The following is a 16891-nucleotide window of genomic DNA, read 5'->3' as shown; positions in this document are numbered from 1 at the left end:
AGGGAATATAGCAAAAGTCGTGTTCAGAGGGAAGTCTATAACTGTAAATGCCTACCTTAAAACAGATCACAAATCAATTACCTAAGACTACACCTTAAAGAATTAGAAGAAGAACAGCAACGAAAACCCAAAGCCAGTAGAAAGAAGGAAATAATATAGAGTTGAGATAAATGAAATGGAGATCAGATAAATAATAGAGAAAATCAATTAAACCTAAAGTTAGTTCTTCAAAAAGATCAACAAAGCTGACAAACCTTTAGCTGGATGCACTAAGAAAAAAGAGAGAAGGCTCAAATTACTAACATCAGAAATGAAAGCAGGGATATTACTACTGATTCTAGAGAAATAAAAAACATTATAAGAGAGTACTGTAAACAACCATATGCCTACAAATTGAATAATCTATTGATGAAATGGACAAATCCCTAGAAATAAAAAAGCTGCCAAGACTGAATCATAAAGAAACGGAAAAAATCTGAATAGAACTTTAATTAATAAGGAGATTGAATAAGTCATCAAAAATCTCCCTATAAAAAATACCCTAAACCTGATGGCTTCACTGTTGAATTCTACCCAACATTTAAAGAACTAACACCAATTCGACTCAAACTTCTCCAAAACACTGAAGAGGAGGGAACACTTCCTAATTCATTCTAGGAGGCCAGCATTACCCTGATGTCAAAGCCCGACAAAGACACTACAAGAAAAGAAAACTACAGACCAATATCCCTTACGAACACTGATGCAAAAGTCCTCAAGAAAACACTAGCGAACCAAATTGAGCAGCATATTCAAAGGATCATACAAGTGGGAAAGGATTATGACTAGGTGCGGTTTATTAATGGAATTCAAGAATGATGCAACATATGAAAATTGATCAGTGTTATACACCACGTTAACAGAATGAAGGACAAAAACTACATGATCATCTCAATTGATGCAGAAAAAGCATTTGACAAACTTCAACACTCTTTCAAGCTAGTGTTTGTTAAACACACTCAGCAAGCTAGGAATAGAAGGAAACTACCTCAACATAACAAAAACCATATAGGGAAACCCACAGCAAACTCAATATTCAATGGTAAACATCTGAAAGCTTTTCCTTTAACTTCAGGAAGAAAGAAAGGATGCCCACTTTGGCCACTTCCACTCAACATAGTACTGGAAGCTCTCGCCAGAGCAATTAGGAAAGAAAAAGAAACAAAAGCCATCCAACTTGGAAAATAAGAAGTGATATTATCTCTGTTCCCAGATGATATGATCTTGTGTGTAGAAAAACCTAAAGATTCCACAAAAAAACCATGTTAGAACTTATAAACAAATTCAGTAAAGTAGCAGGATACAAAATCAATGCACAAAAATCAGCTGTATTTCTATACACTAACAATGAACACTCCAAAAACGAAATTAAGAAAATGTTTCATTTACAATAGCATCAGAAAAAAAAATACATGGAATTAACTTAACCCAGGAGATGAAAGACTTTCTACCATGAAAACTACAAAACATTGCTGAAAGAAATTAAAGAAGACACAAATAAATGGGAAGACATCCTAGGTTCATGGATTGGAAAACAATATTGTAAACACATCAAGACTACTCAGAGTGATCTACAGACTTAATTCAATCTCTATCAAACTCCCATTGACATTTTGTAAAAATAGAAAAATCAATCCTAAAATTCATATGGAATCTCAAGGGACCTCGAATAGCCAAAATAAACTTGAAAAAGAAGAATAAAACTCATACTGCCTGATTTCAAAAGTTACTACAAAGCTACCGTAATCAACATACTGTGTTAGTGGCAGAAAGACAGAGATATAGACCAATGAAGAGAAGAGAAGGCCCAGAAACAAACCCTCATATATAGTCCAATGATTTTGACATGGGTGCAAGACCATTCAATGGGGAAAGGACAGTCTTTTCAACAAATGGTGCTTGGAAAACTGGATATCTTAACGCAAAAGAATGAAGTTGACCTTCACCTAGCACCATATACAAAAAAATTAATTCAAAATGCAACAAAGACTTAAATGTTAAGAGTTAAAACTAGAAAATTCTTAGAAGAAAACATAGGACAAAAGGTTCTCAACATTGGATTTGGCAGTGATTTCTTGGATATGACACCAGATGCATAGGAAAGAAAAGAAAATAGACAAATTGGACTTCATGAAAATTAAAAAATTTGTACATCAAAAACCATCAACAGAGTTAAACGGCAACCTACAGAATGGAAGAAAATATTTGCAAATCATATACAGCCACATGTCACTTAAGGAGGGAGACACATTCCGAGAAATGCATTTTTAGGCAATTTCGTCTTTGCGTGAACATCATAGGGTTTCTTGCACAAACCTAGATGGTACAGCCTACTACACACCTTGGATATGTGGTACCAACTTATGGTGCCCAGTCTTAAGGGACCACAGCCATACATGCAGTCTGTCATTGACCGAAATGTCCTTATGTGGCACATGACTGTATCTGATAAGGGATTCATATCTAGAATATATAGAGAACTCCTAAAACTCATAACAACAACAACAAAACGCACAACCTGATTGTAGAATGGGCAAAGGACTCGAATAGACATTTCTACAAAGAAGATACACAAATGGACAACGAGCACATGAAAAAAATGCTCCACGTCACTCATCAGTAGGGAAATGCAAATCAAAACCACAGTGACATACCACCTCCCACCCATTAGAATGGCTATTATTATCAAAACAGAAAATAGAAAGTGCTGGCGAGGGTATGGAGAATCGGAACTATGTACACTGCTGGTGATAAAGCAAAATGGTGCAGCTGCTGTGGAAAACAGTCTGGTGCTTATATATCCACAAAATGAATGCAGAGTCTCAAAGAGATATTTGTACCCCATGTTCATAGCAGCAGTGTTCACAAAAGCTGAAAGAGAGAAGCAACCCAAGTGTCCATCGACGGATGAAGGAATAAGCAAAATGTGGTCTATGCATACAATGGAGTATTATTTAGCCTAAAAAAGGACAGAAATTCTGACACATGCTACAACATTGATGAACATTGAGGACATCATGCTGAGTGAAATGTCAGTCACAAAAAGACAAATACTGTATGATTCCCCTCATATGAGGTCCCTAGAGTAGTCAAATTCATAGAGACAGAAAGTAGAATGGTGGTTGCCAGGGGCTATGGGGACGGGCCATAGGGAGTTATTGTCTAATGGGGACAGAATTTCAGTTTTGCAAGATGAAAGAGTTCTGGTGATGGATGGTGTGATGGTTGCACAACAATATAAGAACTTAATAGCGTTGAACTGTACACTCAAAAATAATGGAGATGGTAAATTTTATGTTGTGTGTATTTTACCACAAACACACACACAAAATGTAGATACTCAAACAAATAACACCATTTTAGTGTAGGAGCCAAAAACCAGGGGAGTGGACTGTGGAAAAAGATTACTCAGGCTTGGGGATTTCAATCCCTGCACATTCCTGAAAAAGTGCCTGGCCCCTGACAAGATCCTGAGAAACTTCTCCTACGCCCTTGGGATGACCTGCCTGACAAGAGTGTCTCTGTACCTGGGGCTGGGGTCACACCACAGTTCCTGCCACCAATGTGATTGATGGCGGGGATTTGGGGCCACACTGTTTGACCTCGAGAGGGGCTGGAGACTGAGTAACTGAGGTCAGCCATGTGGCTCTCCAAGTCTAAGTGACTGACCCCCAACCAAATTCCTGGACACTCAGACTCGGGTGAGCTTCCCTGGTGAGCAATACTCTCTGCTGTGTCACAAAACATTGCTGCAGGAACTGAGCGCTGTATGCATGAATCCTCTGGAGAGACAGCTGGAAGCTTGTGCCCACTCTTCCTGAACTCCACCTATGTGCCTTTGACCACTGTTGATTCTATCTGGATCCTCTCTCTGGAAAGACCATAACCGTCAGTATAACAGCTTTTCTGTCTCCTGTGAGGCCTGTAGTGAATCCGTGAACCTGAGGGTGCTCACTCAGCCAGGGATCGGGCTGATTCCTATCAGAAGCCCATTCACACGCCTCCCACTCCCTGACACCCAGGAGTCAAGACTTCTACATGGACTTAGTCACCAAACAGGGCAGACGGTGCTGGCTCTCTATTGGTGACTAGGGGGTAAGCTGTCATCTTCTGAGTGTCAGTATACCTGTCTCTCAAATGGGGTCAGATGCCAGGTGAGGCTGGATCAGGGAGGGGTAGGAGCTGGTCCTGGGGAGGCTGCTGAGGCTGCATCTCTGCCAGGGGCTGATCAGGGGGCCTGGTGGGACTCAAACCAGGTTGGAGCAATCAGTGTGGTTTATTAGACACCAGCACACCCTCAAGGAGCAGGTTGTCCCCCTTTAGTGGGTAACAGCACAGAGCTGCTAGGGGGACGGGGTCACCAGGAAGCCAAAGACACCGTGGTCACTGAGGCGGGGCTGCCCAGTGGGCACCGAGAAGCTGAAGCGCTGCAGGAGGCAGGTGAAGAAGAGGAAGAGCTCCATGCGGGCCAGGGGCTCCCCGAGGCACGAGCGGCGGCCTGTGGGTGGGTATGGGGGTCAGTGAGCCTGGGGTCCTGGGCTCAATGCCTCCAAGACTCCCTCAGGAGGGGGCAGCGAGCCAGGCTCCCCACAGGCACCTGCTGAGAAGGGCATGAAGGCCTCCTGCTTGACGAAGCGGCCCTGGGCGTCCAGGAAGTGCTCGGGGTGGAAGCGGAAGGGCTTCTTCCAGACGGTCTCGTCCTTCAGCACCGATGACAGGTTGGTGATGAGCGTCGTCCTCTGGCAGCTGATGCCTTGTATTGGTGATGTCTAGGCTGGAGCACCCCCAACCCCTAACACCAAACATGTGTGGGCCACTTTCTGCCTGGTATACAAATGGACTCTTCCAAGTCCATTTCAGCCTAAGAAATTCCCCACACCTTCCCTGTCCCCATGGCAGGGCCAAGTGACATGCCTCTCACGGGAGCCATCCCTACCACCTGTCCTTGCATTCATGGGTTCCTCCAACACACTGGGGCATATTTTAGGTTGTCACCCCCTCCAGCCCCCTACTGGGTCCCTGAATGCACAGGGCCAGCCCTGCCTCTGCTTCATCCCCACACCCACCCAGGCTGGACAGTTGGTGCCTGTGGAAATGAGGATTAGGTGTCTTGAGTTCCAGTCCTGGTCACACCTGGCAATGGCCACGCTGGGGCTACCAGGGGGCAGGTGGAGCTGAGCTGGGGTGAGGAGGGCCGCAGGCCTACCTTGGGGATGAGGAAGCCCTGCACTTCAATGTCATGTGGGGCAAGCCCAGTGGGATGATATCCCCAAAGCGCTGTACCTCATGGACCATGGCCATAGTGAGGGGCATGTGGGTCTGGTTCCCCATCTCTGGTTGCTGCGCCTGCCCTCTCACCTCATCAGTCTCCTGTTGGACACGGCCTGGACAGACAAGCATCCCCACAGTGGTCAGAAGCCAGGGGGCTGGGCCCCAACCTCCTCCTGACTCCTGTGCAGGGGCTGTGCCCACGGGGAGGAGGAAGTCCCTCTGACCTTCGGCCAGGGCCCAGCCTCTGCTCAGAGCTCCTGGTAACCAAACCAAGCTCAGGGTCCCCAGCCTGTCCCTCTCCTCCCTGGCCCATCTCACCAGACCCCCAAGCTGGGCTCACGCTGCACATCCGGGTACAGGATCATGAGCAGGAGGGCCCAGGCCAGCGTGGTCGAGGTGGTCACCATCCCGGCAGTGAACAGGTCAGACACCACCAGGCGCAGGTTCTCATCATTGAAGCTGCTCTCGGGGTTCCCCTTGGCCTGGGCCATGCAGAGAGAGTGGGCTCAGGGGCAGAGGGAGGAAACCCCCAAATTACCTCCCACTCTGTACCCATCAGCCCGGGTTCCTGATCACTGAGTGATACACTGGCCCCACCGTGCCCAGGCTCACCTCGTGGGTCCCTCAACCTCCAACCCTGTCCTTGTCCCTGGCAGCTCACCTTCCCCACCTCGTCCAAGAAGGAGTCAGTCAGGTCTCGGGGAGGCTGGGCCATGTCCCCGGCCATCTTGTGCTCAGCAACCAGCTCATCCACCAGTGCCATGAAGGCCCTATGCCCTGGAAAGACCTCGGCAGCCAGCCCCGGGATGTGCAGGAGCACGGGGATCGCATTCAGCACCAGTCAGAGCCACAGATGTGGGGCCCTGGGTCCTCCCTGTGCTCAAGTGTTCACCTCCAACAGTCAGGTCCCAGCCGCCTCCAGGGTGTCCTCACTATTGACCTGGTTCCTTCCTAAGTTCTGACCTCCACCCTTTCTCCTGGCCTTGTCCCCAAATATATAAACCTAAAATCTACATCTCATGGGTCCTGGTGGCTTCCAATGTGGGAGGTACAGGTTCCTTAGCCTTCTCCTGGGCCCTGCTGATCCAACACCCCTCTTCCAAATCCTCCTCCGTGGAGGCCCATTGCAGGTGCAGGTCTCCTCCATGGAGCTTGCCTGTGTGACTCCTTGGACCCTCCACCCTCGCACCTCGGGCAGGAAACCAGTCTCCTCTTTCAGTAAGTACTCTGTGAGGTCCAATAGCTTGAGGAAGCGCGGGTCCTTGTACTCGAAGCGGCACCCGAAGGTCAGGGAGGCGATCACGTTGCTCACTGCTTTATTCAGGAGGGCGTTGGGGCTAAAGGGGCGTCCTGGGAGGGGACGGTGCAGGTCAGGGGGTCGCCTCCATCTCCTCTTCCCAGCCTCCATCCCTGTCTCCTGTCCCTCAGCCCAGCACTCACCGGCCTGATCTGCGAAGGCAGCGCAGAGGCACGAGGCCTCCTCGGTCACCCACTGCTCCAACGACTTCTTGCCCAGGCCGGAGTTGCACAGGGTGGACACGGAGAAGCGCCGCTGCTCCCGCCACCCGTGTCGGTAGCGCGCCATGATCACCCCTAGGGGCGGGCGGATGTGGGCGTGGCTCCGGTGTGCCCTGGCCCCACCTCTGCGAGCACACCTTGCTCACGGGCTCGCCTGCCCTTCGGTCTCTGCCATGGACCAGCTCTGCTCCCCGCCTCAGTCGGTACCTCCCCCGCCCCTTACCCTGCACGTACCACCGCGCCGCCTACTTTGCCCACACTAACCTCATTCCCGCCAGCCACAACACCAGGTCCCGCCCACTTTACACCCCCTTCCATCTGGAAACAGGTCCCACCCTCTGCCCGCCCACATTGCTCGCCAGCTCTCCCCACTGCGGGAAGATCTTGGCCCCACTCTTAGCTCTGTCCACCCTGACCTTCTTCCGCGCAAGGAAGGTCCAGGCCCGCCCCTGCCCCGCCCACACTGACTCCACCCTCCTCATTCCCGCCACCCGGAGGTCCCCTTCCTGCTCACAGTGGCCCGGGTCTCGCCCACTCCCTGTAAGGCCCCGCCCTCTGTCCAGCCCACAGCCACCTCCCCACACTTGACTGAGGCTCCTGCCTCCACCTGCCGCTCCTTCAAATTCACTGACTCTTCCCTGCAGCACAGGCCCACCACCCTCCCTCGGCTTGGCCCGCACTGCAGGCCCAGTCCCCGCCGGGCTGCGGTCCTCCCCTCCTCTGCTTGCCTTCAGAGCGCAGCCCGAAGCCCAGGTGCTCCATGAAGGGCACAGGTGGGCGGTCGGAGGTGTCCTCGCCGCGGTACACCAGCGCCTCGCGCGTGGCTGCCAGTCCGTTGAGCACGACCACGGGCGTCCAGCCCAGCTCCAGGCTGAACACGTCCCCGAAGCGTCGCCGCAACTGCAAGTCGAAAGTCAAGGGCGTTCCACAAGCCGGCCCCACCAGGCTGGGGGCCTCAGTCTCCTGGCCCTAGCCTTGGGGGACCCTGAGGTGCCAGCAGCGAGGGGGTGAAAGGGCTCTATCTGGTCACAGTGATGCTGGGGGTCACAACCTGCACAGCTGAGGACCTCACATTGGATCAGACCCCCCAGCTATGACTTTACAGAGGTCACCAACATTGTCAGGAGGCCAAGTTAGCATCCCATTTTACAGGTGAAGAAATGGGATGTTTCTTCATCCCATGAGGGTCACGGAGGTGAGCAGTGAGGCCCTAGGTCTCACATCAGCAAAAGATTTGAACCTGGTCACTGTCCCTTCTCAACCTCAATTTCCTGACTAAATGGGGCTCATGACCAGACTCCCCTCCGCCAATCTCAAGACCTTTCCTCCTGATGTCCTCAGAAGGGACTCAGGCTCACATAACTTAAGCTCTGTCCCACTGGATCCCAAACCCACAGCCAAGACCCACCCCCTCCAGGCCTTGGCCCACTCTGACCTTTGATTGGAAAATTCAAACTGTCCTCCAGGCCCTGCACAGATGCCCTCCCCCAGGAGGCCTCTCAAATCTGCCTCCTCCTTTCCCCCCAGCTCCCTGTCCAGCCTGTGGCTTCACCCACCACCCACTGTCTGCTGCTAGGTGGGGTCCCCTGGGCTTCTGTGCCCACCCCCACCTTCCTCACCCGAGTAAAGCAGCAAAGTGTGTCCTGGAGGTCCACCTGCAGCAGGTTGCCCAGCCCAGGCAGGGGCATGGGGCCTGGTGGGTAGCGTGGGGCCCAGCATTGGCGCCGGTGCATCAGGTCCACCAGGAGCAGGAAGATGGCCACGGCCACGGCCAGGGGCCCCAGTGTCTCCCCGGTCAGCAGCTCCATGGCTGCCTCAGTGGGCACTGGGCTCCTCTGGACACACTGGCACCTCTCACCACACCAGGACCTAGGACCAAGCCAAGCAGGGCACTCTCACCAACCCTGAGGGCTCGACCAGCCTGGGCCCTCTTTATAAAGGGATCTGAGACTGGCCTTTGCTCTCTGCTCTGAACCAACAGGTTGGGATAATTGTCCCTTCAGAGGTGCAGGGAGCAGATAGGGAAGGCAAGGTGCAGGGGTGGCACAGAAGTCCTGTCCCTCCCCCTTCCCCCTGTGCTTACCCAGGGTCGGGGGTAGAGAAAATGGAAGTCCCCACCCCAAGCATGACTCCCCAGCATTGTACAGGCTCCGAGGAAGAACCAGCTGTCTTTGGACTAGATCCTGCCCCACCTGTCACATTAGCCTCACATTCCCTAATGCAGTCACAGCCTCGTCCCCAGAACACATTCCTGCCTTCCCATATCTCACCTTCCTCCTTCTGAGTGACCTTCACCTACCAGGTGTGTTACTGGCACTCTCAGGGAGGTCACAATGATCAGAGGGTCAATGGGTGTGGGGGTGAAATTCTCCTGGCCCTCACTTCACACCAGTACATTCAATACACACAGACACGGTCCTACACTCACAAATCACACACACGTTCAGACACTACCCATATGCTCACAGACTGACACACAAGCACTTGCACACACACATGAACACACTCACAAGACGACGTACACACACACTTTAATACATGCACCAGGCACACACAAACACACACACACGGACCCAGCACTCTTCTCAGTGTTTGCCAGGAGCTAACCCCCCGCTCCTGCCACCTGGAGGCTGCCGACAGTGATGCTGAGGACCCTCAACTGGCTGGCTGCTTACTCAGCTTCCTGGGGTTCAGCTTCATCTTCACATAGTGACCCAACAGCCAGTTCGATGGCCAGGAGACCCTTCCTAAGTGTTACAAACTGGGCCTTTGACCTCCTAGCTCTTGAGGCCACCCAGGTGATGAATCTGCTCGTGCCTGTGTCCACTTTCCTGACTCAGAGAAATGTGGGGTGGGCACTCGCCCTTGTTGACTGAGCTGCCAGGAAACTCAGGGGACTAGGGTGTCAGCATAGGCTGTGACTCTGTCCCCAGAGGAGGGGGCCTGCTTCCCCCTCCTCATTATCATTTGTCCTTGAACATCAGCTGCTCAAATTCTTTCCAGAAGACAAGGGGATGGAAACCAAGTGGGGATGATGTAATTTCTCTACACCCTCACAAGCCTGCTGAGGACCACAGGAGTGGATTCTTGGCCCTCCCCCTTTGCTGGCCTCCTCCCTCTCCCTGGGCCGGGTCCCGCCTGCTGCAGCCCCATCCCGTCCAACCCTGACTCGGTGGTCCCTCAAGCAAAGATGCAAACCTCGGTACCACACTGTCCCAGCTGGAATTGTGGCTCCCAGGCCATCCCTGTTGCTCAGCCTCTCACCTCCTCCAAGCAGGGGTGTGACCACACTGTGCCAGGGCAGGGCTGCTGCCCACCAGCCTCAGCACCCTCCTTCTTCAACAAGAAAAGGGGTGGGATTTGAGGCTGAGTTTTTAAATCAGTGAAGTTGATGGGAAGTCTGAGGCCAAAACCCACTCAAATGGGGAGGCTCAGGAGCCCAGAGGGTGGGGAAGGGGCATTTCCTGGGTAGGAATCAGGCCCCCTCATGCATCCCAGGGGTATGTGAGATAAGCTCTCATTCTGGAAACAGCTGGAGTATTCTCTCCCCCAGCTGAAGCAGGGCCTGCAGGAGGCACTCCACACCCCCGTGTCCCCCCAGTTCTCTCCTTCACTCACTCCCCAACAGTAAGAGGACCAGCTTCTTCCCAGGGTGCCTCAGGACATCCCCCACTCAGAGATGGCCACCCAGAGATGGCTCCCCAGGGCTGTGGCCTCTTGGTATTGGCTTTTATGTTTGCAGTTCCTGCTTGACTTGTGAAAACTGCTCCTCCCCTTCTGAATTCCCACATCCCCAGTCTCCTGCCAGGCCCAAGGCAAGAGGGTATCACTTGCTGGGGCCCAGCAGGGCCTTCCTCAGTTTCCCTGGCCTTCCCTGCATCTTGCTTTGCTCAGGCCTTGGATTCTGTTCCACCCCCGCTGGACGGACCATGTGCTGGGTGCTGGGCTGGGCACTCACAGCCTGGCGGGAAGACGATGGTGGGCCCCTGCTCCAAGGTGCTCATGACCAAGAAGAGGAACAGGAAGGCTGACAGACCAGGCCAGCTCTACAGGGACTGCTTTAAGGGGCGTAGGGACACTGCTTCAGGTTGGAGCAGGACTCTCTGGGAAGACTTCCTGGAGGACTTTGGCTGGCTAGGCACTGCAAGCCAAGGTGATCTGGCAGTGGGACCAAAGGGCCACTGGAAAGTCTTGTGCAAGGGGGTGAGGGGCAGAGGGAGGGAGGCAGCTATGCTAATCCAAATGAGGACTGGTCCTGGGGAACTGGGGTCACTGGGCCTCCAGGGGGCTGAGAGAGCAGCTTTGAGGCCACTCAACAGACCAGGAGGTCAAGACGCACGCGCATCCTCAGGACTTCCCAGATCCAGCCTATGGCCTCTCATTGGCCTCAGTTGATTGTCCTGTACTATGAGCACCAACTTTCTTCCCAGGACTGTCAGAGAATCAGACGGTGTTAGCAGAGGGGGTGGGGAGGGTGCAGGATGGTCCCACTGTTGGTCACACGGTGGCCCTGGACAAATTGTCTTTATCAACCCCTGTTTTAGCTGTGTCTTGCCCTCCAAGTAGTCACCATAATGAGGATATGAAGGGCAGGGACAGACACGCCTGTAATTCAGGCAGAGCCCCCGATACTAGCAGCCTGTTGTCCAGGACGGGGGGCCTTGAGGAAACCTTGTGAGTACAATGAGCACACAGTACAATCGTGAGGACGATGGCCTTTGCAATCATTGTGCAATTGCAGCTTCCATTGATCAGAGAATCCCGTGCCAGGCTCTGCTGCTCACTCCACATGTCCTCCCCACAGCCCTATAGGGCAGGTGGCCCTATGGTCCCCAAGGCATGGAGGAGACTGAGTCTCAGGGGTCGTGTCAGGAGGTCAAAGTCAGAGCAGCATTTGGGGCCATCTCAAAATGCATGCTCCACCTCAACATTATAAAGGCCACATATGTCAAACCTGGACACAACATCATACTCAGCAGTGAAAAGCTGAAAGTTATTGCTCTGAGAACAGGAACAAAACAAGGATGCCCACTCTCGCCACTCTTATTCAACATAGTCCTGGAAGTTTTAGCCAGAGCAATTAGGCAAGAAAAAGAAATAAAAGGGATCCAAATTGGAAAGGAAGATGTAAAACTGTCAGTATTTGTGGATGACATGTTTCTACATATAGAAAACCCTAAAAAATTCTCCAAAACTGTTGGAAATAATCAATGAACACAGTAAAGTTGCAGTAAATCAACAGGGAAAAATTAGTTGCATTTCTATACACCAATAATGAACTAGCATAAAGATAAATCAAGAATATAATCCCTTTTACAATCACAACAAAGAAATAAAATAACTAGGAATAAATTTAACCATGGAGGTGAAATACCTATACGGTGAAAACTATATGACATTATTGAAAGATATCGAAGGACATGAAGAAATGGAAAGATACTCCATGCTCATGGATTGAAAGAACGAACATAGTTAAAATGTCCATATTACCTAAAGGAATCCACAGATTCAATGCAATCCCAATCAGAATCCCAACGACATTCTTCACAGAAATAGAATAAAGAATCTTAAAATTTACATGGAAAAACAAAAGACCCCGAATAGCCAAAGCAATCCTGAGAAGAAAGAAGAAATTTGGAGGTATCACACTCCCTGAATTCAAAGAATACTACAAAGCTATAGTAATCAAAACAGCATAGTACTGGCAGAAAAACAGACACACAGATCCATGGAACAGAATCGAGATCCCAGAATAAAACCACACTTCTATGGAAAGCTAATCTTCGACAAAGGAGCCAAGAACATACAATGGAGGAAGGAAAGTGTGTTCAACAAATGGAGTTGGGAAAACTGGACAGCCACATGCAAAAGAATGCAAGTAGACCATTATCTTCCACTATACACAAAAATTAACTCAAAGTTGGTTAAAGACATGAAGGAAAGACCTGAAACCATAAAACTCCTGGAAGAAAATATAAGGAGTACAGTCTTTGACATCGGTCTTAGCAGTATCTTTTGGAATACCATGTCTACTCAGGCAAGGGAAACAAAGGAAAAATAAACAAATGGGACTACATCAGACTAAAAAGCCTCTGTACGGCAAAGGCAAAGGAAATCATCAACAAAATGAAAACACAACCCACTAACTGGCAGAAAATATTTGCAAATCATATATCCAACAAGGAGTTAATTTGCAAAATATATAAAGAACTCATACAACTCAACAAAAAAAAATGAACAACCCCATCAAAAAATGGGCAGAGGATATGAATAGACATCTTTCATATCCGGAAAGAAAGAAGGTATACAGATGGCCAACAGCCACATGAAAAGATGTTCAACATCACTAGTTGTTAGGGAAATGCAAATCAAAACTACAATGAGATATCACCTCACACCCATCGGGATGGCTATTGTTAACAACACAAGAAATAACAAGTGTTGGAGAAGATGCAGAGAAAAGGGAGCTCTCATACATTGCTGGTGGGAACGCAAACTGGTGCAGCCACTATGCAAAACAGAATGGAGATGTCTCAAAAAATTAAAAATAGAAATTCCATATAATCCAGCTATTGAACTACTGGGTATTTATCCAAAGAACATGAAATCGATAATTCAAAAAGATCTATGCACCCCTAAGTTCATTGCAGCATTATTCACTATAGCCAAGATGTGGAAGCAACCCAAGTGCCCGTCAACCAGTAAATAAGATATTTTATACATATATAATGGAATACTACCAAGCCTTAAAAAAAAAGACAAAATCGTGCCATTTGCGACAATATGGATGGACTTTGAGGGTATTGTGCTAAGTGAAATATGTGAGACAGAGGAAGACAAATACCACATGATTTCACTATGTGGAAGATAAACACATAGATAAGGAGAATAGATTGGTGGTTATCAGAGGGAAAGAGGAGAAGGGGAGGGCAAAAGGGGTGAAAGGGCACATGTGGATGGTGAGGGATGTAAACTAGACTGTTGGCGGTGAACACCGTGCAGTCTATACAGAAACTGAAATATAATAATGTATACCTGGAAATATAAACAAAGTTATAAGCCATATGATCTCAATAAAATAATTTTAATTGAATTATACTTTTTTTTAAAAAGGCAGGCTCTGAGCTACTGCTCCACATGTAAGTTACTCAGATTTCTTATTTTAGAAACACACTCAGCCCGCTCTCGCTAGGCTTCTGCTGGGCTTCCCGGGTAGAGGGGGAGCGCCCCCAGGGACCACGCGTGTCACAGGTGTTCAACCGCTCAGAGAACTGTCCTCTGGACACTGTGACCTTAGACTTAGAGTCCAAGAGTGACGCCATCACGATGGCGGAGCAGGGAGCTCCTCGCCCTGGGCCCCCTACTGGTGGCGGAGCGAACGCGGGGAGAGAGGCCTAGAAGGCAGGTAGGGAGCTGCATCTCCGGCCAGGGTGCTGGGCAAGGTGGTGGCATTTGGCTCGCCTTGCCCCTCCCCCCGCGGCAGGGAGCGCCCGCGGAGGAAGCCCCCCAATTCCTGCTCCTCCCTGGAGACAGAAAGGAAGAGTGGAAGCTGCGTGCAGCTCGTGGGGCCGCGGGCCTGGCCGCCTCACCTAACTCGCAGTGCCGACCCGCTCAGCGCAGCGCTAGGATCCGGGTGGAGGCCCCGGCAGGGCGGCCGCCGCTGCAGTTCCGCAGGCGGGCGTCGGGGGGCGCATGAGGCCGCGGCCAAGGAGCTAAAAGGAGAGGGGGAGCCGAGCAAGGCCCGCCTCTCTGAGTTGGTTTATGGGTACAGGGCTTCAGCTTGTCCAGAGGAAAAAGCTCTGGAGACCCGTTGCACAACAATGTGAATATGTTACCGGTGCATAGGGTTCTTGTTGTTCCCCAGGATGGAAATCAAGAGAGACAACAAACAGGAGTAGAAAAGTAAAAGTTTATAAGCTTGTGCACAGGAGAGGCACAAGGGAGCCGGCAGAAGGGAAAGGGACAGGTGACCGGCTCCCTAGGAAGCGGGATTGTGGGGCTTTTATTAGGCAGGGGCTGGGGAGGAGTGCCTTGTCATGGCACGTAGAGGTGGGGTTTTTCTTGCGCTTGCACTGTTGTTCAACATGCCACCACCACAATGCGTTGCATGTATCATTAGCATGCTAGCTCTCCACCCCAGGTGTGATGTTTAACATGCTAATTGCGCTAGGGTCACCTTCAGACAACTCCTGGGTGCTAGGATGTATGCATAAACCCAGGAGAGTCCCGAAACTGCGGAATGTGGGTCTTGGTGGTCTCTACCTGATTCGCCTAGCTTGCCGATTGGTTAGGGGCCTTATCTTGTTAGGCCAGGGGCCTTGCAGATGGCCCTGTCTCATTAGGCTGGTTCCTGTCTCAAATATACTTGACACTACTGACCTGTACACTTACTGGTTGACATGGCAAATTTTGTTGTGTTTTTTTACCATGGTTTAAAAATTATTTTATAAAAATACATCTCCTCTACACACCTATTAGAGTGGTCAAATCCGGAACATTGAGAACACAGAATGCTGCAAGGACGTGGAGCAACAGCAGGTCTCATACATTGCTGGTGAGAATACACAGTGGCACAGACACTGTGGAAGGCAGTTTGGCGGTTCCTTACAAAATTAAACATTCTCACCGGATGATCCAGCAATCACACTCCTTGATATTGACCCAAAGGAGTTGAGAACTTATGTCCACAGAAAACCTGCAGAGGGATGTTCACAGCAGCCTTGTTCATAATTGCCAAACCTGGAAAGTAACCAAGATGGCTTTCAGCAGGTGAATGGATAAACTGTGGTACATCCTGACAATGGAATATTCTTCAGCACTAAAAAAAAAAAATGCACTATCCAGCCATGAAAAGGCATGGATGAACCTTAAATGCCTATTACCAAGTGAAAGAAGGCAATCTGAAAAGGCTACATGCTGTGTGATTCCACCTAAATGACATTCGGGAAAAAGCAAAACTATAGAGACAGAAAAAAGATCAGTGTTTGCCAGTAGCCAGGGGTCAGGGAAGAGGCGGATAGAGAGGATTTTTAGGCCAGTGAAACTTCTCTGTATGATCCTATCATGGTGGATATATGTCAGTGTATATTTGTCCAAACTCAGAGAATGTGCAAGACCAAGAGTGAACCCTGATGTAAACTGTGGACTCTGGGTGATGATGATGTATGAAAGTGGGTCCCGGCCCTGCCCCCTGCCCTGCTCTCACAGTCCCGCCCCCTTTGACATGCCCGCCCTCTACACTTGCTCAGACAGTCCCACCTCTTTGGGTCAGGCCCACCCTGTGCCAGCCCCCCCACCCCTCGCAAACCTTGTCCTCCCTGGCCCCCAATCCCACGCACTTTGATGGCCCTTCCAACAGCGTTCTGTCCAGGCCCCACCCCCAGTCATTGCTCACACAGTCCTGCCCCCATTCACTACAGGCCAGGTCCTCTGAGAGGCCAACACTCATCCTTCCCCAGCCCTGATACAGTCTCCTTCCTCCATGCCCTGGGCCCACCATTCGCTAGCCATTCTCTCTGCCCCACATTTGAGACCCATGTAGGTTAGACCCTGTCTTGACTCCAGTCACTGGAGGCCCAGTCCCCACCAGGACGCAGTCTGTCCCTACTCCAATTGCCATGGGCGCCACTCAAACCCAAGTATGAGAACCAAAGAGCAGTGGGCAAGTCCTCATTGCAGTACACCAGTGCCTGAGCATGGCCGCCAGCCCTTGAGCACAACCATGGGCTTCAAGTCAGGCACTATTCTTGGGGGACCCCTGGACCTCACCAAGTCTGATGCAGGACTTTATCTGGACTCGTGATGCTGAGGATCACACCCACTGTAGTCATGGATATCACATTGTATCAGACAACCCAGCTATGACCTTGCAGAGGTCGCCAAAATTGTTACAAGGCCAAGTGAGCATCCCATTTTACAGGTGAAGAAACTGAGGGTCACATGGTGAGCAGTGAGGCCCAAGGTCTCACAGCAGCAAAAGATTTGAACCTGGTCACTGTCCCACTGTCCCCTCTCAACCTCAATTTCCTGATGTAAATGGGGCTCACAACCAGACTCCTCTCCC

At 50.4% G+C, this 16891-nt stretch overlaps 1 pseudogene; it reads right to left on the bottom strand.

The window, feature by feature from the left end:
• Positions 1 to 665: 665 nt before the first annotated feature.
• Positions 666 to 8636, bottom strand: LOC131421551 (cytochrome P450 2D14-like; annotated as a pseudogene).
• Positions 8637 to 16891: the final 8255 nt, after the last annotated feature.

This window comes from Diceros bicornis, chromosome 25, assembly GCF_020826845.1.
Source record: "Diceros bicornis minor isolate mBicDic1 chromosome 25, mDicBic1.mat.cur, whole genome shotgun sequence".
NCBI classification, from domain to species: domain Eukaryota; kingdom Metazoa; phylum Chordata; class Mammalia; order Perissodactyla; family Rhinocerotidae; genus Diceros; species Diceros bicornis.
Note: the sequence above shows the minus strand (reverse complement) of the source record. Positions and strands in the feature narration are given on the sequence as shown.